General features: G+C 39.0%; 1 pseudogene; it reads left to right on the top strand.

Annotated features, from left to right (window-relative positions):
• Positions 1 to 5,102: 5,102 nt before the first annotated feature.
• LOC105463881 (olfactory receptor-like protein OLF4) lies at positions 5,103 to 24,717 on the top strand (annotated as a pseudogene).
• Positions 24,718 to 25,272: the final 555 nt, after the last annotated feature.

A 25,272-nucleotide genomic window follows, 5' to 3' on the forward strand; every position in this document is an offset into this window, starting at 1 on the left:
GTCCTGCAATACATACTCATTATAATAATTTTATGAAACTATTTCATTGCATCATTACTTGTAATAGTGAGAGGTTAAAAACCTAGTAGTTTTCAGAAATAGGAACACCTTTACACTGTTGATGGGAGTGTAAATTAGTTCAACCATTGTGGAAAATGATGTGGTGATTTCTAAAGGATCAAGAACTACCATTGAACCCAACAATCCCATTACTGGGCATATACCCAAAGGATTATAAATCATGCTACCATAAAGACACATGCACATGTATGTTTATTGTGACACTATTCACAGTAGCAAAGACTTGGAACCAACCCAAATGTCCATCAATAATAGAATGGATAAAGAAAAATATGGCACACATATACCCTGGAATACTATTCAGCCATAAAAAAGGATGAGTTCATGTCCCTTGCAGGGACATGGATGAAACTGGAAACCATCATTCTCAGCAAAATATCACAAGGACAGAAAACCAAACACTGCATGTACTCACTCATAAGTGGGAGATGAACAATGAGAACACATGGACACAGGGAGGGGAACATCACATACTTGGGCCTGTTGGGGGTGGGAGGCGGTGGGAGGGATAGCATTAGGAGAAATACCTAATGTAAATGTTGAGTTGATAGGTGCAGTAAACCAACACAACACATGTATACCTATTTAACAAAGGTGCACGTTGTGCACATGTACCCCAGAACTTAAAGAAAAAAAAAACCTCCTAGTGGGTTTCTATGTGCTTCCTAAGCTGGACTTAGAAATAGTCCCTGAAAGTCGAAGTATGTGACCCTTCCCAGATCTTTTCAGTATTTCTTGTCATTGAGTGAAGTCTGTCAGTCATAGACTGAGCTGCTAACTCAGTAGGACACAATAGCCAAGATTTGGAACCAACTTAAGTGTTCATCAGTGAATGAATGGATAAAGAAAATGTGGTACATAGCCACAGTGGAATGTTATTCAACCATAAAAATGAAACTTTGTCATTTGCAACAACATGCATGGAACTGGACATTATGTTAAGTGAAATAAGCCAGGCACAGAAAGACAAATATTGTATATTCTCATTCATATGTGGAAGCTAAGAAAAATTGAGTTCATGGAGCTAGAGCGTAGAATAATGGTTACCAGAGGCACAGAAAAGTATTGGGGAGGGGGAAAATAAAGAGAGGTAGGTTAATGGGTACAAAAATACAGTTGGAGGCCGGGCACAGAGGCTCACACCTGTAATCCCTGCACTTTGGGAGGCCAAAGTGGGCGGATCACCTGAGGTCAGGAGTTCGAGACCAGCCTGGCCAACGTGGTGAAATCCCATCTCTACTAAAAATACAAAATTAGTATGTGATTAGTATGCCTACAAAATTAGGCATGTGTGGTGGCACATGCCTGTAATCCCAGCTAGTCAGGAGGCTGAGGCAGGAGAATGACTTGAACCCGGGAGGCAGAAGTTGCAGTGAGCCAAGATTGTGCCACTGCACTCCAGCCTGGGTGACAGAGGGAGACTCTGTCTCAAAAAAAAGAAAAACAGTTAGAAAGAAAGAATAGGATTAGTGTTTGGTAGCACAAGAGGGTGACTATAGTTAACAATGCTCTGTTGTGTATTTCAAAAAACAAAAAGAGTGGAATTGGAATGCTCCTAACACAAAGAAATTATAAACACTTGAGGTGATGGCTCTTCCAGTTACCCCGATTTGATCATTACACATCATAGGCTTGTATCAAAATATCACATCTACCCCATAAATATGTACAACTAGTATGTATCCATAAAATTAAAAATTTTTAAAAAAAAGTAGGAAAAAGAAGAAAACACCATCACTTCATTTAAAGACAACCACTGTTATATTTTACATCATTTCTCTCCTATCCTTTTCTAACTGTTTTTGTCTTTTACTTTGTTGAGAAAATATTATAGGTACAATTTTATATACTTTTTCACTTACCCTGTAACATTCGTTGTCTTCATATTAATTCACTCTTCCTAGACATTTGTCTAAGATTATATCAGAAGAAAGGTCCATGATTTACATAACATTTCACTATCTTTGGATGACTAGGAGGTTTCTAAATTTTTACTATTACAAGTAATGATGCAAGGAAAGTATCTTAAAAAACAAACCCTTTATTTTTTATTTTAAGTACTGGGATACATGTACAGGATGTGCAGGTTTGTTACATAGGTAAACATGTGTCATGGTGGTTTGCTGCACCTATCAACTCATCACCTAGTTATTAAGCCCTGCATACATTAGCTATTTTTCCTAATGCTCTTCCTCCCACCACCCCACCCCTCAACAGGCCCCTCCCTGTGTCCATGTGTTACCATTGTTCAGCTCCCATTTGTGAGAACATGAGGTGCTTGCTTTTTTGTTCCTGCCTTAGTTTTCTGAGGATAATGACTTCCAGCTCCATCCATGTCCCTGCAAGCGACATGATCTCATTTCAGAAAGAACCCTTTCTTTGAGGCAGAGTCTCTCTATGTCACCCAGGCTGGAGGGCGGTGGCTATCATAGTTTACTGCAGCCTTGAACTCCTGTGCCAAAGTGACCCTCCTGTCTCAGCCTCCCTGTAGCAGGGACTACAAGCATGCACCACCACACTTAGCTAATCTTTTATTTCTTGTAGAGACGGGTTCTTGCTGTGTTGCCCAGGCTGGTCTCAAACTTCTGGCCTTAAGCAATCCTCTTGCCTCAGCCTCTCAAAGTGCTAGGATTACAGGCATGAGCCACTACGCCCAGCCAAGAACCCATTTTTATATGTATAGTCTGTTACCTTTAGTATTTTCAGAAGTAGGATGTCTAAGTAGAACATTTTTAGGGCTCTTTATCCATGGTGCCAAACTACCCAAATGAGAGTACCTTTTTTACTGCGTCCTCTAAGATTTTGATGTTACATTTTCCCCTTCATCGTAACTAATCACAGCCAAAATGATATCTCTGTTTTCATTTTCATTTCTTAGATCATTGGTAAGGGAATCATTTCCCCATGTCTGTTAACCAATTTATTTAATTATCTCACTGATTGTTTATTCATGTCACCTGTTCGTTATCTATTGAGGATTGTTTTATTGAATTATACAGGCCTTTTTATATTAATGATATCTATTTGTCTTCTTTGTCTTGGTAATATTCTCCATTAATTCTTTACTCATGGTGATTTTTATGTCAGGAAGTTTTTATTTTGTATATTATCAAATTGTGAAGTCTTCCACTTTGCAATGTCTTTTCCTAGAGTTATAACCAGAAAAACCTTCTCTATGCAGAATTCATATGACGGTCAAATGTTTTTTCATTTTCTTGTGGAATACATTGTTTTTTAATGTAACCATGTATTACTTTAAATGAAATCATATGATTGAAATTGTTCTTTCTCAGCATATTTCCCTCACTTTCTGTAAGTTCTCTCCATTTTGTGGCATACAACTATAATAAATAACTGTAAGTGTTGACTGTCTCTAAACAGGGTCCTGAAGAGAGATTGTGGGGTGCTGACCAGGTTCTGTTTTATGATCTGGGTACTGGTGATATGAGGGTGTTCGCTTTGAGAAAATTCATTATACTGTATACGTATGGCTTAGTGCATTTTCTGTATACTTCAATAAATATTTGTAAATAAAATGTTTACTCAACAAACATAAAAATACAAAAAGATTGAAAATAAAAGAGCTGAAAAATAATGTACCATAAAAATATTGGCCTGGCTCTATTATTATCAAACAAATAGATTTTAATGATTACAAATATAAAGGTTCATGTCACAAGAATGAAACTTTTTATTCGCTAGGAAAGTATGACAGTTCTAATTTTTTTCAGTAATGAAAAAGTCACAAATATAAAGAAAAATTAACAGAACAACAAACATTAAGAACTAGACAAGTCCATTCTTAGTAGGAGATTTTAACACACTTATAGTAACTGGCAGAACAAATAGATTTTTTTTTTAATTTGGTAAAGACAGAGAACATTTGAAAAGCACAATTAACAGTATCAGCCTAATAGACATATATAGAACACTGCACTTGACATTTGCAGAGAACACATTCGTTGCAAGAACTCAAGGAAAGTTTGCAAAACTTGCTCATGTACTGAGCCACAAAGCAAAATTCAATAAATGTCAAAGGGTTGAAATCATATAGGCCACATGCACTTAAACTAAAAATCGTAACAAAATATTACTAGAAATCCACATATATTTAGGAATTGGGAACTCAGCTAGGAAGAATCTAGGAGCAAAAAAATAATAACGACGACTATTATGGAGTATTTTTATCTGACTGAGAACCAATACAAAACACTGTTTACAAGAAATATATAACCTTACATGCAAAGGTTAGAAAAAAAAATACTGCAAAATCATAAGCTAAGTATCTATCTTAAGAAATTAAAAGAACAGCAACATCAATCCAAGCAGGGTAAAAGAAAGGAAGTAAAACAGATGAGAGCAAAACATAACAAAATGGAATAAAACACACAATAGAAAAGACCAACAAAAACAACAGATTTTTTTTGAAAATATAATTTACATTCATTTGGTAAAAATGGTTATGTGGGTAAAATATCAATAACAGGAATTTAAAAAGCAACATCACCTCTGATATTAAAGAGAATATTATAAATAATGTTATATACAAATAAGTTTTAAAATTTAGATTAATAGACACATTTCTAGAAAAATATAACACATCAAAACTAATTTTAAAAGTAATAGAGAATCGGGGACAGGCACGGTGGTTCATGCCTGTGATCCCGGCACTTTGGGAGGTGAAGGCAGGCAAATCACCTGAGGTCAAGAGTTCAAGACCAGCCTGGCCAACATGGTGAAACCCATCTCCACTAAAAATACAAAATTAGCCGGGCATGGTGGTGTGTGCCTATAATTCCAGCTATTCAGGAGGCTGAGGCAGAAGAATCACTTGAACCTGGGAGGTGGAGGTTGCAGTGAACCAAGATCACGCCATTGCACTCCAGCCTGGGCAAAAAGAGAGAAACTCCATCTCAAAAAAAAAAAAAAAGAGAGTAATAGAAAATCCAAATAAACATATAACCATTGAAAAAGTTAAATCAGTAGCCAAAATTTTTCCTTGAAGAAAATTTCAGGTCCAGATGGCTACAACAGTGTGTTCTGTAAGTAATTCAAGCATAATCCTCAACGAATTAACACAGGAACAGAAAACAAATACTGAATGTTCTCACTTATAAGTAGGAGCTAAACGTTGAGCATCCAGGGACATAAAGGTGGGAAAAATAGACACTGGAGACTACTAGAGGGGGAAGAGAGGGAGAAGGTGTGGGTTGAAAAGCTATTTATTGGGTACTACGCTAAAATTTAAAAAGAAAGATCATCTCCTAGAGACAAAGTAAATTTTAAAATTATTTTTAAAAAAGAAAAGGAAGTAGGGAAGGAGGGGAGGGGAGGGGAGGGGAGAGGAGGGGAGGGGAGGGGAGGGGAGGGAGATGGGTACAGTGGCTCCTGCCTGTAATCCCAGTATTTACTTTGGGAGGCCAAGGCTGGCAGATCGCTTGAGCCCAGGACATCAAAACCACCCTGAGCAACAGAGCAAAACCCCATTTTTATAAAAAGTGCAAAAATTAGCCTGGCATGATAACATGCAACTGTGGTCCCAGCTACTCAGGAGGCTGAGGTGGGAGGATCACCTGAGCCTGAGTGGTTGAGACTGCTATGAGCAGTGATCGTGCCAGTGCACTCCAGCCTGGGTGACAGAGTGAGACCCTGTCTGGGGAAAAAAAAATCATTCCTAGCTTGCAAAACTCTTCAAGAGTATACAAAATAAGGGGATACTCACCATCTCCCTTTCTGAGATTAGAACCACATCTATACCCCAAAACTGATTAAAAAAAAAACTGCAAAAAAGTTATGACAAGCATATCTCATTCATAAATATTAATGTACCAATTCAAAGTAAAATATTAGTAATATAATTATTATAACATGCAGAAGAATACATATCATGACCAAGTTGAGTTTTCCCAAGAAGGCAAGATTGATGAAACATTCAATAATTGAAGTCACCATATTAACAAAAAAATAGACACTCATCATATGATTATCTTAATAGATGCAAGAAAAAATATATGATACAATTCAACTCATATTCCACAATCCACAATCCATTTTGTCCTCTTAACAAAATGGGGTTTTAAAAAGCTGAAAGTTAGCTTTTCTCAAACATACAGCATGTATAACACATAATAGTAATATATTTAAATCTTTTCTGTATAAATGAGGAAAAAAGACAAAATACCAGCTCTCACCACAACTATTTCACATTGTACTTGAGGTCACATTCAGTGCAATAAGATGAGAAAAATAAATAGGAGATGTAAGTACTACAAAAAAAGAAAAAAAACTTCATTTTATTCATATATGATGTTTTCATATAATAGCAATTCAAAAAAGTCTGTGGATGAATTATTGTAATTTATAATTAGGTTTATTCCTAAGTATTTTATTTTTCTGTAACTATTGTGAATGATACTGCTTCCTTGACTTCTTTTTCAGATAGTTTGCTATTGGCATGTAGAAATGCTACCGATTTTTGTATGTTGATTTTTTATCCTGAAATGTTAACAAATTTATTCATTAGTTCCAACAGTTTTTTGGTGGGGTCTCCAGGGTTTTCGAGATATGTGATCATATCATCTACAAACAGGGAAAATTGTCAACTTCCTCCTTTCCAATGTGGATGTCCTTTACTTCTTTCTTTTGCCTGATGGCACTGGCTAGGAATTCCAGTACTCTCTTGAATAAAACTGTAGAAAGTGAGCATCCTTATCTTGTTCTAAATCTGAAAAGAAAAGCTTTCAACTCTTCCACATTCAACTGATGTCTGCTGTAGGTTTGTCATATATGGCCTTTACTGTATTGAGGTATGCTCCTTCTACACCCATTTTGCTGAGGGTTTTTTTCATGAAGGGATGTTGAATTTTATCAAACACTTTTAAGCATCTATTAAAATTATCATATGGTTTTTATCCTTGGTTCTGTTAATGTGATGTGTTTATTGATTTTCATATATTAAATCATCCTTTCATCCTGGGGATGAATCCTGCTTGGTAATGCTGAATGGTCTTTTTAATATGCTGTTGAATGCAGTTTGCTAGTATTTTGTTGAAGATTTTTGCATCGATGTTCTTTGGGGATATTGGCCTGTAGTTTTCTTCTTTTGTCATGTCCTTGTCTGGTTTCACAATCAGGGTAATGCTAGCCTTGTACATGAGTTTGGAAGTATGCCCTCCTCTTCAGTTTTTTGGAATAGTTGAGTAAAATGAGTATTGGTTCTTCTTTAAATGTTTGGTAGAATTTAGCAGTGACACAGTCAGGTCCTGGGTTTTTCTTTGATGGCGGAATTATTAGTATGGCTTTGATCTCGTTACTCATTATTCATCTGTTCAGGTTTTCTATTCCTTCATGACTCAGTCTTGGTAAGCTGTAGGTGTCCAGGAATTTATCCATTTGTTCTAGATTTTCCAATTTGTTAGTGTATAGTTATTAATAATAGTCTCTTATGATCCTTGGTATTTCTATGGTATCAGTTTTAATCTCTCCTTTTTCATCTCTGATTTTATTTATTTGAGTATTCTCTCTTCTTTTCTTTGTCTAGCTAAAGGTTTGGTTATTTTGCTTATACTTCCAAAAACACTAACTCTTAATTTCATTGCTCTTTTCATTGTTTTTCAGGCCCTACTTCATTTATTTCTGCTCCATCTTTATTGTTTCTTTGCTTCTACTTATTTTAGGTTTAGATTGATCTTCGTTTTTTAGTTCCTTGAGGTGCAATATTTGGTTGTTTAGTTAAGATCTTTCTACTTTTTGATGTAACCTTTTATTGCTATAAACTTCCTTCTTAATGCTGCTTTTGCTGTATGCCATAGGATCTGATACGTTGTGTTTTCATTTTCATTTGTCTCTAAGAATTTTTAAATTATTATTTAAATTTTTTCATTGACCCATCGGTTGTTCATGAACATGTCATTTAATTCCCATATATCTGAACAGTTTCCAAAGTTCCTTCTGTTATTGATTTCTAGTTTTATTGCATTGTAGTCAGAAAGATACTAGATCTGATTTTAATTTTTTTAACTTTTTTAAGACTAATTTTGTGACCTAATATATGGTCTGCCCTGGAGAATGTTCTATGTGCTGTTGAAAAAAATATGTATTCTGCAGCAGTTGTGCGGAATGTTCTATAAATGTCTGTTAGGTCCATTGGGTCTAGAGTGCAGTTTAACTCCAATGTTTCTTTGTTGATTTTATGTCTGAATTATCTGTTCATTGCTGTGAAGTCCCATACTAGGGAGGTGAAAGATCTCTACAATGAAAACTATAAAACATTGATTAAAGAAATTGAAGAGGGTGCAAATAAAAGGAAAGATATCCTGTGTTCATGAATTGAAAAAAATAATATAGTTAAAATGACTATACTACCCACAGATTTAATGCAATTTCTATCAAAATATCAATCATATTCATCACAGAAATAGAAAAAAATCTGAAAATACATATGAAAAGGAAAAAGACCCTGGATCACCAAAGCAATCTTGAGCAGAAAGAATGAAGCTGGAGGCATCACACTACCTGAATTCAAAAGCTATAGTAACGAAATCAGCATGGTAACTGGCATAAAAACAGACATATAAGCCAATGGAACTGAATAGAGAACCCAGAAATAAATCCATGCACCTAACAGCCTACTGATTTTTGACAAAGGTGCCAAGAATACACATTGGAGGACAGTCTCTTTAGTAAATGTTATTGGGAAAATAGGATATCCATATTCAGAAGAATGAAGGTAGACTTCTATCTCTCACTATATACAAAAATCAACTCTAAGTGGATTAAAGATTTAAATATAAGACCCAAAACTATGAACCTACTAGAAGAAAACTTAGAGAAAATGCATCAAGAAATTGGACTGGGCAGGGATTTTTTAAAATAAGACCTCAAAAGCACAGACAACAAAAGCAAAAATAGAAAAATGGGATTACATTAAACTAAAAAGGTTCTGTGCAGAAAAGGAAAAAAATCAATAAGGTATAGAGACAATAGGCAAAAGTATTTGCAAACTATGCATCTGACAAGGAGTTAATATCCAGACTGTATAATTAACTCACACAACTCAATAGTGAAAATAATAATAATAATAATAATTTGACTTTAAAGTGGGTAAAAGACCTGAAAAGACATTTCTCAAAAGAAGACTTATAAGTGGCCAACAGATAAATGAAAAAATGACTAATATCACTAATCATCAGGGAAATGCAAATCAAAACTAAAACGAGATATTACCTCACCAGTTAGAATGTTACCAAAAAGACAAAAAACAAATCCTGGAAAGGATGCAAAGAAAGGAAATTGTTTCCCCCATGCTGTTCTCATGATAGTGAATTCTCACAAGATCTGATGGTTTTATAAATGGCAGTTTTTCCTGCATTCTCACATGCTCTCTCATCTGCTGCCATGTAAAACGTGCCTGCTTCCCCTTCTGCCATGATTGTAAGTTTTCTGAGGCCTCCCCAGCCACGCGTAACTGTGAGTCAATTAAACTTCCTTTGTTTATATTAATAAAGCATCCACTCTTGGGTAGTATTTCTTTTTAGCAGTGTGAGAATGGACTAATACAGAGATCATGAAGTAGAACATTGTTTTTTGGTTATTGGTTTCTAATAATTTCTCAGGTGGCACATTTGCATTTTGTGTAGTTTTCTGCATGTGTTGTACTATTTAATTTTTTAGATGCACATGAGGTAATGAGTACACACTCATCTGAATATCCTTCTATCATCTGAAAAACTCTGACAATAAAAAAATTTTATTACTGCCTGTGGTGAACTCATTTAGTCCACAAACCATGATCTAAATTTGCACAAGGCTACTTGTAGTCTTTATTAGTTGTGCTTAGTGTGAATATTCATTCTGTTGTGGAAATACTATGTGTTTGATTATGTAGTGTTACCCTAAAAACTTCTGAGAGACTCTTAGATGATATGCAAATAATTTCAAATCCGAAAGTTCTGAATTCTGAAATTCAGCAGGCAAACAGTTTATAATGAGGGATTATTAAATAGCAATGGATATGAATGCCCTTCAGCTACATGTATTCACATGAATGACCCTAAGAGAATAATGTTGAGCAAAATAAGCAACATAAGAATGCAAAAAAGTATAATTCCCTTTACAAAAAGTACAAAAACAGGCAAATTCAGAGCATACTGTATGTAGTTTAGACATATATGTATATGTGGCAAAACTACAAAGAAAAGTAAGGCAATGTAACACCATACTCATGATAGGTGTTTCTTCTAAAGAGGGAAGAAAGGAATATAATTGAAAAGAAGCACACACAGAACCTTAAAAGGATTGAACCATATACTGTTTACACAGAGCAGTGAGAAAATGTGTGTTAACTTTATTATCACTATTTAAACAGCACATATGTGTTCTATACATTCTCTTTATGTATATTTACAACATAAATCAACAAATAAATCCAGAGATAGCACCTGTACCTAATATAGAGTCTATACATTAGTCTAATCTCTGCTCCCTGGGATTATAGAGAGTAAGAATGTTTATGACATTTGAAGGTAAAAAATGTGACCTTTGATCTGTTTTATTCTTTACTTTTTTCTTATTTTCTGGAACATACTGTATTTTATCCATAAATGTTGGGCTCTAACTAAAGGTGTGGACTCCATGAAAAAATCATAGTGAAGATGACTGAAGATGACAAATCCAACCTGCAGCTCACCTAAGGGAAAATCCAGGAGCAGTGACCCTCCCGAATCCCAACCCTGGTTGTTCTGACGAGGGGCATCATTGACACTGCTGGGACTCAGGGAACCATAGTCCAGAGGGGACAGCTGGGAGGTTGGACAATTACCCTATCTTGTCTCTAACTAGGAGGTCTGGGATTGGGTCCCAAGAGACACTGCACGTCAAAAGTCAGCAGCGTCTCCTGGCTCCTGTACCTGAGGTGTCACTGAAGACCTGACTTTAGTCTATGCTGTTCCTAGGCATGGAAAGAATCTGTGACTCCAACCATGTTTTTTTGGAGAGAAAGCAGTGGAGTGAACTCAATATCTTTGGTGGTAGTGGCAGAGTCTGAGACTGGTCAGCATTGCCAGGTAAGAACTGAGGCATAGGAATAGGGAAAGAGAGCAGAATCTAGAGCATGTGCATGTACAAACACACACAAGCAGCCCACACAGCTTCTCCCTTTTTCCTTTCTCTCCTTTCCACTCTTTCTTTCTGCCAATCACTTTCTGGTTAACTCGTGTTCATCAGGTCCAGCCTAAGGTCATTGTAGAGAAGAGGTTTCAGACCATCCTTCTCTAAGCTTTATTGGCAACCAGTATATAGCACCGGAGCAATAATAAAGCGTAACTCATTCTCAGCCAGCTAGGACAGGCAAGATTCCCAGAATTACCCTCAGTCATCACACCAGGTCAATACCAATAATTTACTTTTCTCCGTCCATTTATATTTTATCAACCTCATTCACATCCTTTCTTTTTCTTAAAATCTAACTGGTGAATGATTATTTAAGATGATCTTATTTTGTTTTTGTTTTTGTTTTTGTTTTTGTTTTATGAGATGGAGTCTCACTCTGTTGCCCAGGCTGGAGTGCAGTGGCGCATTCTCAGCTCACTGCAATCTCCACCTCCCGGGTTCAAGTGATTCTAGTGCCTCAGCCTCCCGAGTAGCTGGGACTACAGGTATGAGCCACCACAACCAGCTAATTTTTGTATTTTTAGTAGAGATGGGGTTTCACCATGTTGGCCAGACTGGTCTTGAACTCCTGACCTCAAGTGATCTGCCCACCTCGGCCTCCCAGAGTGCTGGGATTACAGGAGTGAGCCACCGTGCCCAGCCCAAGATGGATCTTATTTATTTCCATTATATGATTAATAATATTTGGGCTCTGATGATGAAGATATTTGACCAAGTTTATACGTTGCTCCCAGAAAAACAGATGCTTTGCTATGAATAGTTATGAGTAGAATCACAACCATTTAAAAGTGGTGTTGGTGATGTGAACAATGATAATGATGACTCTCAATATGGACACCTCAAAATTTACAAGCCCAACATGCAGGTCCTAACCAGGACACAATGACAAGGAAAAAGCACTGTCATTTTATTTAAAACAGAAATAAGAATAATAGATCATATTTACTGAGCACTTAATAGTGTATCAGTCCTGTTCTGAATATCTTACAATCATTATTGAATTTAATCCTCATAACTACTCTAATGTGGTAACTTTAGTAACTATCCCATTTAAGCAGATGTGGAAAATGAAGCTGAGAGAGGTTAAATGACTTCCTCAGGCCAGGCACGGTGGCTCACGCCTGTAATCCCAGCACTTTAGGAGGCTGAAGCGGGCGGATCACATTAGGAGATCGAGACCATCCTGGCTAACACGGTGAAACCCTGTTTCTACTAAAAATACAAAAAACTAGCCAGGCGTGGTGGTGGGCGCCTGTAGTCTCAGCTACTTGGGAGGCTGAGGCAGGAGAATGGCATGAACTCAGGAGGCAGAGCTTGCAGTGAGCCGAAATTGCGCCACTGCACTCCAGCCTGGGAGACAGAGACTCCACCTCAAAAAAAAAAAAAAAAAAAAAAAAAAAAAAAAAAAATTTCCTCAAAGTCACACAGAGAGTAAAGAGTGGGGAAATTCTGTCAGATTCCAAAAAGAATTGTATGTTTTAATCACTACACTAAACAAACATGATATTAGCACATGCTACCACTGAGTGTTGGTTGTATTTGTTCTTCGATACCATCCAACAGAACAGTGGAGTTTCTCGCTTTGATTGCACATCGTGGTTTATGAAGAGACTTCGACTGACTCCAGCATTTAGTCCTCTCAACAAAACTATCAGGTAGGGTTATTTGCTACCTCCTATAGACCAAAAAGAGAAAAAAAAAAGAAAAGAAAGAAAGAAAAAGAAAAGAAAAGAAAAACAGCAAGGCTCAAAAGAGGTAAATATTTCCCAAAGTTTAAAAACATGTGAGAAACAGAACTGGAAAGCATTCAAGGCTTCCTATTATATTCTGTCCCAAGGTCCCATTTCTACTGCTACTAATGACATAACAATCACCACCATTCATGAGAGCCGCTTTCCATATATGTTATTTCAACAATAACTTCAGTGACTCTGTGAGGTTGCACATGGTACAAACTAGGAAACAGAGATTCAAACAGGCTCAACAATTGACTAAGGTCAGACTGAGAACAAGGAGCAGAGAAAGGATTTCCCATCCAGTCTCCAAGATGCCAAGGACTAGATCTTAACAAAAAATATGTTTTATTTTATTTTTGTTTTTGTTTTTCCAGAGTCTCACTCTGTCGCCCAGGCTGGAGCACAGTGGTGCAATCTTGGCTCATTGCAACCTCCACCTCCTGCGTTCAAGCAATTCTCCTGCCTCAGTCTCCCAAGTAGCTGGGATTACAGGATCACACCACCATGACCGGCTAATTTTTGTATTTTTAGTAGAGACAGGGTTTCACCATGTTGGCCAGACTGGTCTTGAACTCCTGACTGCAGGTGATCCACCAGCCTCAGCCTCCCAAAGTGCTGGGATTACAGGCATGAGCCACTGTGCCCAGCCTAGATCTTAACACAAAATATGTTGATGGTGAAGTTCATAATGAAAATGAAAATGGTGTGCTCTTAATGATAATGTGTATTAAAGTTTGCAACCTCCTCATGGTCACATTGACTCATTACAATGATCATCAAAGGCAAAGGGGCCAGAGACCCCTGACTCTCCACTGGCTCCCCTCTAAAGAAATTTTTCTGTCTTCCATCTCCTTCAACACACATACACACACACACATTCACCCACATACGTACAGAGCTCCTTGTGTTGCTCACTAAATCCTAGTATGTGCAAGACCCCCAAATTAGCTCCACAGTAAGTCACTGAGGTTAAAACTGATGTTATAAGAGTTTGTTTTAAAGGGAAAATTAAAACTTGAAGCAGTTCTTTAAGGTAAATTCCAGTTCAGTCTCAGTCAGGCGATATATGAGGAAAACTTGCGATATTACAGTATTCTAGAAACCAAAGAACACCTTCATCCCAACCCTTCATTATCATCGTCCACAGTCTCCATATCTGTACATATTTGCAAACACACAATTACAGCCATTAGTGAATCAGAGTGACCTCCCCAAAGAACAAAGAAAAACATACCAATGTCCATGGACTCCGTAATTTTTAAAGGATAACTTACTTAATCAGAATTACCTGCTACTTTTTCCACCTTAGAAGGAAATTAAAAATGAAACCAACATCTCTGACTTCCTGCTCCTGGGCTTCCCTGAGCACCCAGAGCAGCAGCCTCTCCTGTTTGGGCTCTTCCTGGGCATGTACCTGGTCACCGTTCTGGGGAACCTGCTCATCATCCTGGCCATTGGTTCTGACCCTTATCTCCACACCCCCATGTACTTCTTCCTGGCCAACCTGTCTTTCATCGATACCTGTTTCAATTGCACCATTGTCCCCAAGGTGCTGTGAACATCCAGACACAGCATTACACCATCTCCTACACTGAGTGTCTCATGCAGATGCACTTCTTCATGGCATTGGCCCTGCTGGATGACTTCCTGCTGGCCGTGATGGCATATGATCGCTACGTGGCCATCTGCCTTCCTCTACACTACACCACAATCATGCATCCCCAGCGCTGCCTGCTGCTGGTGGCCATGTCCTGGCTCTGCTCCCATCTCCTGGCTTTCTCACTTGCTTTTCTCATAGCTCAGCTTTCTTTCTGTGCCTCCCATTCCATCCCACACTTTTTCTGTGATCTTCTCCCAATCCTCAAGCTTGCCTGTTCAGACACAAGGGTCTTTCACATCATGATGTTCACTGAAACCACTCTCTCGGGAGTCGTTCCTCTCACCTGCGTCCTGGTCTCTTATGCCCACATCATGCACACCATCCTCAGGATCCCCTCTGCTGAGGGGAAGCACAAAGTCTTCTCTACCTGTGGTTCTCACCTGACAGTGGTCACTCTCTTCTATGGAACGGTCTTTCTGGTGTATTTCCAGTCCTCATCCCCCTACTCAGCAGATGCTGGAATGATTGCATCTGTGGTATACACAATAGTCACTCCCATGCTGAACCCTTTTGTCTATAGCTTGAGGAACAGGGACATGAAGGGAGCTTTGCAGAAATTCCTTGGCTTGGGAAAATGCTGTACTCAGTAAAGGGTACTTCTCCAGAGTAGAGACCCAGGCTCTTCTAAATGCCTTCCTAATTGGACTTCTCTAATATAATCTTGAAAAACCCAAATTCAGGGCAAGATGGATGCTCAATATCACAAGCAGTTTAACAGATGAAGGATGCCTGATGTGGCAGGACTGGAAAAGGACCAACTGGCCAGAGACAGAGCTGCAGCCTGGAGAGAGGCAGTGGCCCACAATCATTACAGGGCATCACAGCAAAAATTGTACTGGACAAATTTAAACACACTGGGAAGACTTCATTTAAGGCAGTTGAAATACGGAGCAGACACCAGAACTCAGTATGAAATCAAGTCTGCTGAAACTAAGGGCAGGAGGATATTTAAGTGCTGGGGTGAGAGAAAGAACATAAGCTATTTTTGCTAACTGGCTTTACCCCCCCCAAAAAAAACAAACTTCTCATATCTTTGTGACAGGAGGTAGTTCCTCTATGTGGAACAAAGAATTGTCCATGAAAATTAGGTCGTTACCCTCCTACAGAGCCTGGAGGATAGGTGTGCCATCACCCTCAATGATTAAAATGAAATTTTGAATGAATTTTGATGATTGAAATATGAAAATAAAATGATTTCATTTCAAGTAGACAGTTCCCAGGTCGTTGAGAATGATATTCCTGGGTTGTAAAACTGGCAAGAGTCTTTTAAAATTTTTAAAATTTTTCAAGAGGCATAGAAATAATTCATAGGTTTTCTAAAGTAAATGCTGTAAGAAAAGGGAGGTCAGGAACCTAGAGTTGGGAAAGAGCCTGTGTGAAGTTTAGTCAAGTGGAGGGAAACATTCAGTCTGCCGTGGTCAAGGGTGACTTGATAAGTAAACTTGATAGGTGTTCAAGATATTCAAACCTGAGAGTGAGACCACCAAAAGAATGACACCAGACCACAACTTAGGTCTAGAAGGAAGCTCAGTTGGCAGCTCAGTCTGGGACCAAGAGGTCCCACCCAATCACAAGAAATGTCAACAGGACCTGGAAGGATCAAGTACTCTGAGCTTCAGGGATCATTTCCAAGACCAGCTTTGGAAGTGGTTCATTCATAGGGATTAACCTCCACATGGAGAAAGCTGAACCAAGGAGATATACTATTTGCTGGAACTAAGAACAAGAATAATACTGGAAGAGGAAAGGAAACCAGGCACAGATAGATCAGGAGACTGGCCCAAAATCACCCAACTGGGAGTAGATCTTTTTTTTTTTTTTAATTTCACTTTAAGTTCCAGGATACACGTGCAGAATGTGCAGGTTTGTTACACAGGTATACGTGTGCCACTGGGGTTTGCTGCACCTATGAACCCATCATCTAGATCTTAAGCACTGCATGCATTAGCTATTTGTCCAGATACTTTCCTTCCTCTCACCCCCCCACATCCCCCAATAGGCCCCGGTGTGTGTTGTTCCCCTCCCTGTGTCCATGTGTTCTCATTGTTCAACTCCCACTTATGAGTGAGAACATGTGGTGTTTGGTTTTCTGTTCCTGTGTTAGTTTGCTGAGGATGATGGCTTCCAATTTCATCCATGTCCCTGAAAAAGACGTGATTTCATTCCTTTTGTGGCTGCAGAGTATTCCTTGCTGTATATGTACCACATTTGTTTTACCCAGTCTATCATTGATGGGCATTTGGGTTGGTTCCATGTCTTTGCTGTTGTAAATAGTGCTATAATACAGATCTAAAGACAATGAGTGACTATTAGTTATTGGAACAAGTTCTTCATTCCTTCATTTTTAATCCCTAGTTTATTCTGTTTGTCCCTACTGAAAAACAATATATATGAATTCTGTAAGAATATAAAATATAAAAAAAAACTAAGGAAAAGGAAAAAATTACCCATCATTTTTCATTTAAAGACAACTGCTGTTAATACTTTACACCATTACCTTTTTGTATTTTTCAAACTGCTTTTGCATTTGCATTTGATGAGAAAATGCCATAAAAATAATTATATATATATTTTCTTTCTTACTCTATAACATGAGTTATCTCCATTTGACTTATGTATATCTGCCTTTTGTCTAGCAATATTGAGGAGACATTGTGTGATACAACTGCTGTTTCTTAAAAAGAAAACTCTAGGTAAAAGCGGATGGTAGAGAGAAGTCTGGGTTGACAGCAGGACTGGATATAGGACCTCTCTTTCTCTGTTAAAGCCCCCTAAGTCTCAGAAGAAGGGAGTACAGATAGGCAGGTTTCCCCACCTATGCAAAGGTGCCACTCATTGGAGGATGGTACTTGGGATGGTTGAAGCAAGGGACAGGGAGCAAGCGCCTTTTATGAGGATCAAGCAGTGTTGATAGAGCTCTTTATTGAATTGCATCACTGCTTTTTTTGTGTTAAATATATTATATCCTTATCTACTTCATGTTGCTGATATTCCCGGTTAATTCTTCATCTTTTAACTTTGTGGTCTTTTTATCTAAGGAAGTTTTCAACTTTCATGTTATCATTATCATACCATATGCATATCAATTTATATATTATTATATCATATTGTGGCCTCTTCTGCTGGTTGTATAATGAGAACATTCTTCTCAATGCAGAGTTCTTTGAATGGTCAACTTTTTTTCCATTTTCTCATGGCACATTACTTTTTAGTGAGACAAAAAATTAGTTTAGAAAAACAATAAATAGTTAAAGGAGTTCTTTCCCAACACATCCCTCTCTCTTTATTTAAGTGTTTCTTCCCTTTTTTGCTTAACACAATTATTAGCAGATAAAAATTCTGAGTGTCAACGAGCTGTCATTCTCTCATATGAATATGTACATTCCACTTCAGGGACTTCACTCACAGCATCCTCTCCATGGTGCCTCCCCCATCTCCAGCCCAGCTAAGAACCCCTACTCCACAGCCTATGCCCAGCTGTACCGCCCACAGTGATTAAAAGGAAGAAATCACTCCTTTGTTTTTGCCTTTTTGTATGAATGTGTAAAAGCTGTAGGAACTTAATATTCAATGGAGTAAATTGTGCAGGTAAAAACACCATGGTATTCTCTTTAGCTGATTAATATCAACACTCAGTCCTTCCTGAATTAACAATAGTTTCAAGTATCCAGATATGTCAGGTATTGTGGCAAAGAACTAGGCCAGAGGTGACGAAAGAAAATATAAAAGCAGACTCACCTTGGTCACTAACGAAAGAAAATATAAAAGCAGACTCACCTTGGAAGGAAATACAGAATCATGGAATATATTCTGAGCGCCACTCTGAGTAGCTCTTCAATTTCAACTGGGATTACCAGAAAAGAGCAGCACAATGACCCTATGGGTGGTAACTACAAAGCCACCCAAGGATAGGTGACAACTTCACAGACAACTTCAGGCAGAAGAGTCCTTGGCTGAACACAAAGGGCTGTGAGTAGGTCCTTCTAAACCAGAGTTCACCCTTGTTTTGCTAATTTGTTCTGCCTCCCACCTAAATTCCCTGAAATCACTGAAAGGGCTAAAATGTGTCTCACTTTTAATCATCTTACCCCGCCTCAGGCCACTTCTTACCCTCTTTCAGCTGTACAGCTATCTTACCCCATCAACACAAGTTCTTAGGTAAAAGAATTTCCCAGTCTCATAAATTTGCCCTGGCTATTTTTCTCATGCTAAAATCAGATGCGCAAATCTCGGCATCTAGTGACATGCCCTGTCCACATCCCATCTTGTACAATCCATTTTTTCCATTATCTCCTTTCCAGGTATGAGCTCCCTATGAGAAACTAGCCCTAACTCATGGATCTGGTCAGATGCTTCACCTGTAAGATTTGCAGAAGATCCTATAATTTACTAAAATTGGATCCTGACTGTTAGTGGAAAGAAAGGAATCCTTATTGGACATGAAAAGTTATTATACCATGATGCGTTTACATAGAGCTTTGGCTGGGTCAGACCTGAACATAGGTTTCTTGACATCTAGGTCAACTGTGGTAATCAGGACAGTCAATACTTTGTTGTCAAGTTGCCATATAATAATGTGTGGCTGTTGGATCGATATGAAAACAGAAGGAGAAAGTCCAGGGAGAACTTCACTTTCTGCTCCTTGACCTTCCTCTGAATAATAATTCATCTGGGAGAAGTTTCTCTTCCTATGAGTATACACAGAGCATCTTTAACACCTCTGTTTCTTAGGTTGTAGATAAAGAATTCTGTGTAGGAGTCAACATCAGGTATACCACAGTTTCAATGGCCCCATCTTGAATGAGTAGGAAGAGTAAAATTTCTCAAAATCTTTTTTTTTTCTTCTACTTGAAGACCATACCATGTAATTAAGAATTGAGAAACACATTACGAATAATCTAAGAGTGAAAGAAAAATAATTATGGTATTAAAGATATTTTATGAAAATGACAACCAATATGATGCATATCAGAACATGTGGGATGCAAATAAAACATTCCTTAGAGAAAATTATAGCCATATATTCAAAAGTAAGGAAAGTTTTAAAAGCTACAAAATAATGAGATATGCATCCATCATAAGAAGTTAGAGAATGAATGGTAAAATCAATGCAAAGAGGGTTAAAGAAGTCAGAAGTGATAAACATGAGGGCAAAAAAAATGCTAAAATAGAAAAACATAAAGAAAGTCATAAAAACCAAACGATGATTATTGGAGTTGATCAATAAAATGTATTCCCCTATGGTGAAACTGGTCAAGAAAAAAAAAAAACAACCAATAACAGTAATGAGAGTTACATATCTTCAAATATTAAAATGCGAGGATCTTATAAATAATGTTATGCTAATGAACTTGACATTTTAGACTGAATAGACAAATTTCTAGAAAAATATAACATCAAAACTGATGTAAAAAAATTAAAAACCTGAATATATCTATAACCATTAAGAAAAGTAAATCAGTACTCAAAAAACTTTCCTCAGAGAAAATTCTCAGCCCAGATGGCTAGAACAATGGGTTTATTTTTTAAGTTTTTCAAGAAAGAATTAATTCCTATCTTACAAGAACTCTTCCAGGGGGGGCGGAGCAAGATGGCCGAATAGGAACAGCTCCAGTCTCCAACTCCCAGCGCGAGCGACACAGAAGACCAGTGATTTCTGCATTTTCGACTGAGGTACTGGGTTCATCTCACTGGGGAGTGCCGGACGATCGGTGCTGGTCAGCTGCTGCAGCCCGACCAGCGAGAGCTGAAGCAGGGCGAGGCATTGCCTCACCTGGGAAGCGCAAGGGGGAAGGGAATCCCTTTTCCTAGCCAGGGGAACTGAGACACACAACACCTGGAAAATTGGGTAACTCCCACCCCAATACTGCACTTTAAGCAAACAGGCACACCAGGAGATCATATCCCACACCTGGCCGGGAGGGTCCCACACCCACGGAGCCTCACTCATTGCTAGCACAGCAGTCTGTGATCTACCGGCAAGGCAGCAGCGAGGCTGGGGGAGGGGCGCCCGCCATTGCTGAGGCTTAAGTAGGTAAACAAAGCTGCTGGGAAGCTCGAACTGGGTGGAGCTCACAGCAGCTCAAGGAAACCTGCCTGTCTCCATAGACTCCACCTCTGGGGACAGGGCAATAACAAACACAGCCGAAACCTTTGCAGACGCAAACGACTCTGTCTGACAGCTTTGAAGAGAGCAGTGGATCTCTCAACACGGAGGTTGAGATCTGAGAAGGGACAGACTCCCTGCTCAAGTGGGTCCCTGATCCCGGAGTAGCCTAACTGGGAGACATCCCCCACTAGGGGCAGTCTGACACCCCACACCTCACAGGGGGGAGTACACGCCTGAGAGGAAGCTTCCAAAGCAAGAATCAGACAGGGACACTCGCTATTCAGAAATATTCTATCTTCTGCAGCCTCTGCTGCTGATACCCAGGCAAACAGGGTCTGGAGTGGACCTCAAGCAATCTCCAACAGACCTACAGCTGAGGGTCCTGACTGCTAGAAGGAAAACTATCAAACAGGAAGGACACCTACACCAAAACCCCATCAGTACATCACCATCATCAAAGACCAGAGGCACATAAAACCACAAAGATGGGGAAAAAGCAGGGCAGAAAAGCTGGAAATTCAAAAAATAAGAGCGCATCTCCCCCGGCAAAGAAGCGCAGCTCATCGCCAGGAACGGATCAAAGCTGGACAGAGAATGACTTTGACGAGATGAGAGAAGAAGGCTTCAGTCCATCAAATTTCTCAGAGCTAAAGGAGGAATTATGTACCCAGCGCAAAGAAACTAAAAATCTTGAAAAAAAAGTGGAAGAATTGATGGCTAGAGTAATTAATGCAGAGAAGGTCATAAACAAAATGAAAGAGATGAAAACCATGACATGAGAAATACGTGACAAATGCACAAGCTTCAGTAACCGACTCGATCAACTGGAAGAAAGAGTATCTGCGATTGAGGATCAAATGAATGAAATGAAGCGAGAAGAGAAACCAAAAGAAAAAAGAAGAAAAAGAAATGAACAAAGCCTGCAAGAAGTATGGGATTATGTAAAAAGACCAAATCTACGTCTGATTGGGGTGCCTGAAAGTGAGGGGGAAAATGGAACCAAGTTAGAAAACACTCTTCAGGATATCATCCAGGAGAACTTCCCCAACCTAGTAGGGCAGGCCAACATTCAAATCCAGGAAATACAGAGAACGCCACAAAGATACTCCTCGAGAAGAGCAACTCCAAGACACATAATTATCAGATTCACCAAAGTTGAAATGAAGGAAAAAATCTTAAGGGCAGCCAGAGAGAAAGGTCGGGTTACCCACAAAGGGAAGCCCATCAGACTAACAGCAGATCTCTCGGCAGAAACTCTCCAAGCCAGAAGAGAGTGGGGGCCAATATTCAACATTCTTAAAGAAAAGAATTTTCAACCCAGAATTTCATATCCAGCCAAACTAAGTTTCATAAGTGAAGGAGAAATAAAATCCTTTACAGATAAGCAAATGCTTAGAGATTTTGTCACCACTAGGCCTGCCTTACAAGAGACCCTGAAGGAAGCACTCAACATGGAAAGGAACAACCGGTACCAGCCATTGCAAAAACATGCCAAAATGTAAAGACCATCGAGGCTAGGAAGAAACTGCGTCAACTAACGAGCAAAATAACCAGCTAATATCACAATGGCAGGATCAAGTTCACACATAACAATCTTAACCTTAAATGTAAATGGACTAAATGCTCCAATTAAAAGACACAGACTGGCAAACTGGATAAAGAGTCAAGACCCATCAGTCTGCTGTATTCAGGAGACCCATCTCACACGCAGAGACATACAAAGGCTCAAAATAAAGGGATGGAGGAAGATTTACCAAGCAAATGGAGAACCAAAAAAAGCGGGGGTTGCAATACTAGTCTCTGATAAAACAGACTTGAAACCATCAAAGATCAAAAGAGACAAAGAAGGCCATTACATAATGGTAAAGGGATCAATTCAACAAGAAGAGCTAACTATCCTAAATATATATGCACCCAATACAGGAGCACCCAGATTCATAAAGCAAGTCCTTAGAGACTTACAAAGAGACTTAGACTCCCATACAATAATAATGGGAGACTTCAACACTCCACTGTCAACATTAGACAGATCAACAGGACAGAAAGTTAACAAGGATATCCAGGAATTGAACTCATCTCTGCAGCAAGCAGACCTAATAGACATCTATAGAACTCTCCACCCCAAATCAACAGAATATACATTCTTCTCAGCACCACATCGTACTTACTCCAAAATCGACCACGTAATTGGAAGTAAAGCACTCCTCAGCAAATGTACAAGAACAGAAATTATAACAAACTGTCTCTCAGACCACAGTGCAATCAAACTAGAACTCAGGACTAAGAAACTCAATCAAAACCGCTCAACTACATGGAAACTGAACAACCTGCTCCTGAATGACTACTGGGTACATAACAAAATAAGGCAGAAATAAAGATGTTCTTTGAAACCAATGAGAACAAAGATACAACATACCAGAATCTCTGTGACACATTTAAAGCAGTGTGTAGAGGGAAATTTATAGCACTAAATGCCCACAAGAGAAAGCAGGAAAGATCTAAAATTGACACTCTAACATCGCAATTAAAAGAACTAGAGAAGCAAGAGCAAACACATTCGAAAGCTAGCAGAAGGCTAGAAATAACTAAGATCAGAGCAGAACTGAAGGAGATAGAGACACAAAAAACTCTCCAAAAAATCAATGAATCCAGGAGTTGGTTTTTTGAAAAGATCAACAAAATTGACAGACCACTAGCAAGACTAATAAAGAAGAAAAGAGAGAAGAATCAAATTGACGCAATTAAAAATGATAAAGGGGATATCACCACCGACCCCACAGAAATACAAACTACCATCCGAGAATACTATAAACACCTCTACTTAAATAAACTGGAAAATCTAGAAGAAATGGATAATTTCCTGGACACTTACACTCTTCCAAGACTAAACCAGGAAGAAGTTGAATCCCTGAAGAGACCAATAGCAGGCTCTGAAATTGAGGCAATAATTAATAGCCTACCAACCAAAAAAAGTCCAGGACCAGATGGATTCACAGCTGAATTCTACCAGAGATACAAGGAGGAGTTGGTACCATTCCTTCTGAAACTATTCCAATCAATAGAAAAAGAGGGAATCCTCCCTAACTCATTTTATGAGGCCAACATCATCCTGATACCAAAGCCTGGCAGAGACACAACAAAAAAAGAGAATTTTAGACCAATATCCCTGATGAACATCGATGCAAAAATCCTCAATAAAATACTGGCAAACCGGATTCAGCAACACATCAAAAAGCTTATCCACCATGATCAAGTGGGCTTCATCCCTGGGATGCAAGGCTGGTTCAACATTCGCAAATCAATAAACATAATCCAGCATATAAACAGAACCAAAGACAAGAACCACATGATTATCTCAATAGATGCAGAAAAGGCCTTTGACAAAATTCAACAGCCCTTCTGTCCGGAGCTGCACGCCCCGGCCATAGCGAATAATAACTGATGATTAAAAACGCCTGAGCTCTATTCATTTCCACCTTCTACCTCCTCCCTAGATTTACCTTTTTCCCTGTATTAATACCTCATAAAAGATGGCGCTCTTCCTGCTTCTTCTTCACCCACTTTTCCCGCGCCCGCGAAAATTACTACCTGACAGCGCAGGTGCAACATGACGTTCGACCAGACAAACCAATACCTATCTGGCCACGCCTCCACTATGAGATCATTTTCGCCTTGGCCCAACCCCTTTCCCTCCAAGTGTATATAAGGCACTGCATTACCGCCATTAAACGAGACTTGATCAGAGCACTGTCTTGTCTCCATTTCTCGTATCTCTTGTTCCCCAAATTCCCACCCCCTCCTCCAGGGCCTGCTTCGACTATCCCGCGGGCCGGGAGACGTGGCGCCCAAACAGGGACCTGGAAACGAGGGACTCTGTGAGGAAGAGGACGCCAAAGGATGGTCAACCGCTAATAAAGACAAAAGGAATTAAACTGATCACCGCGGGAACCTGCCGCGTCTGAATCAAAGGTAAGTGACGCATCCAAAATGGGAGAAGAATTAAGCCAACATCAAATATATGTAGGACAATTAAAAGAGGCTTTAAAGATACGAGGAGTAAAGGTTAAAGGTAATGACTTGTTTAAATTTTTTGATTTTGTAAAAGATACTTGCCCTTGGTTCCCACAGGAAGGAACTATTGATATCAAAATATGGCGTAGAGTAGGGGATTGTCTTCAGGACTATTATAATACTTTTGGGCCAGAAAAAATTCCTGTGACCGTTTTCTCTTATTGGAACCTCATTAGAGATTTAATAGATAGGAAGGAGGTCGATCTGCAAGTCATGGCTGCGGTCGCTCAGACAGAGCATATTTTAAAGGTGAGCTCCCGTTCTAACCTTGCGGGGCCTCCGCAAGATACGGAGGAGGATCTCATTTCCCTCGAGGGTGATCGTGGGAGTGGATCCCAGTGGATGTGCGGATGGCTGGGCGGGTCTTGCATGTTTGCAGTTTTTGTAAATTTGTCGAGTACCATCTGAAAATAATTATTACTATTCAGTGATTCTCAAGCTTTCTC

The sequence above is a fragment of the Macaca nemestrina genome, chromosome 14 (genome assembly GCF_043159975.1).
Source record: "Macaca nemestrina isolate mMacNem1 chromosome 14, mMacNem.hap1, whole genome shotgun sequence".
Classification (NCBI taxonomy): Eukaryota; Metazoa; Chordata; class Mammalia; order Primates; family Cercopithecidae; genus Macaca; species Macaca nemestrina.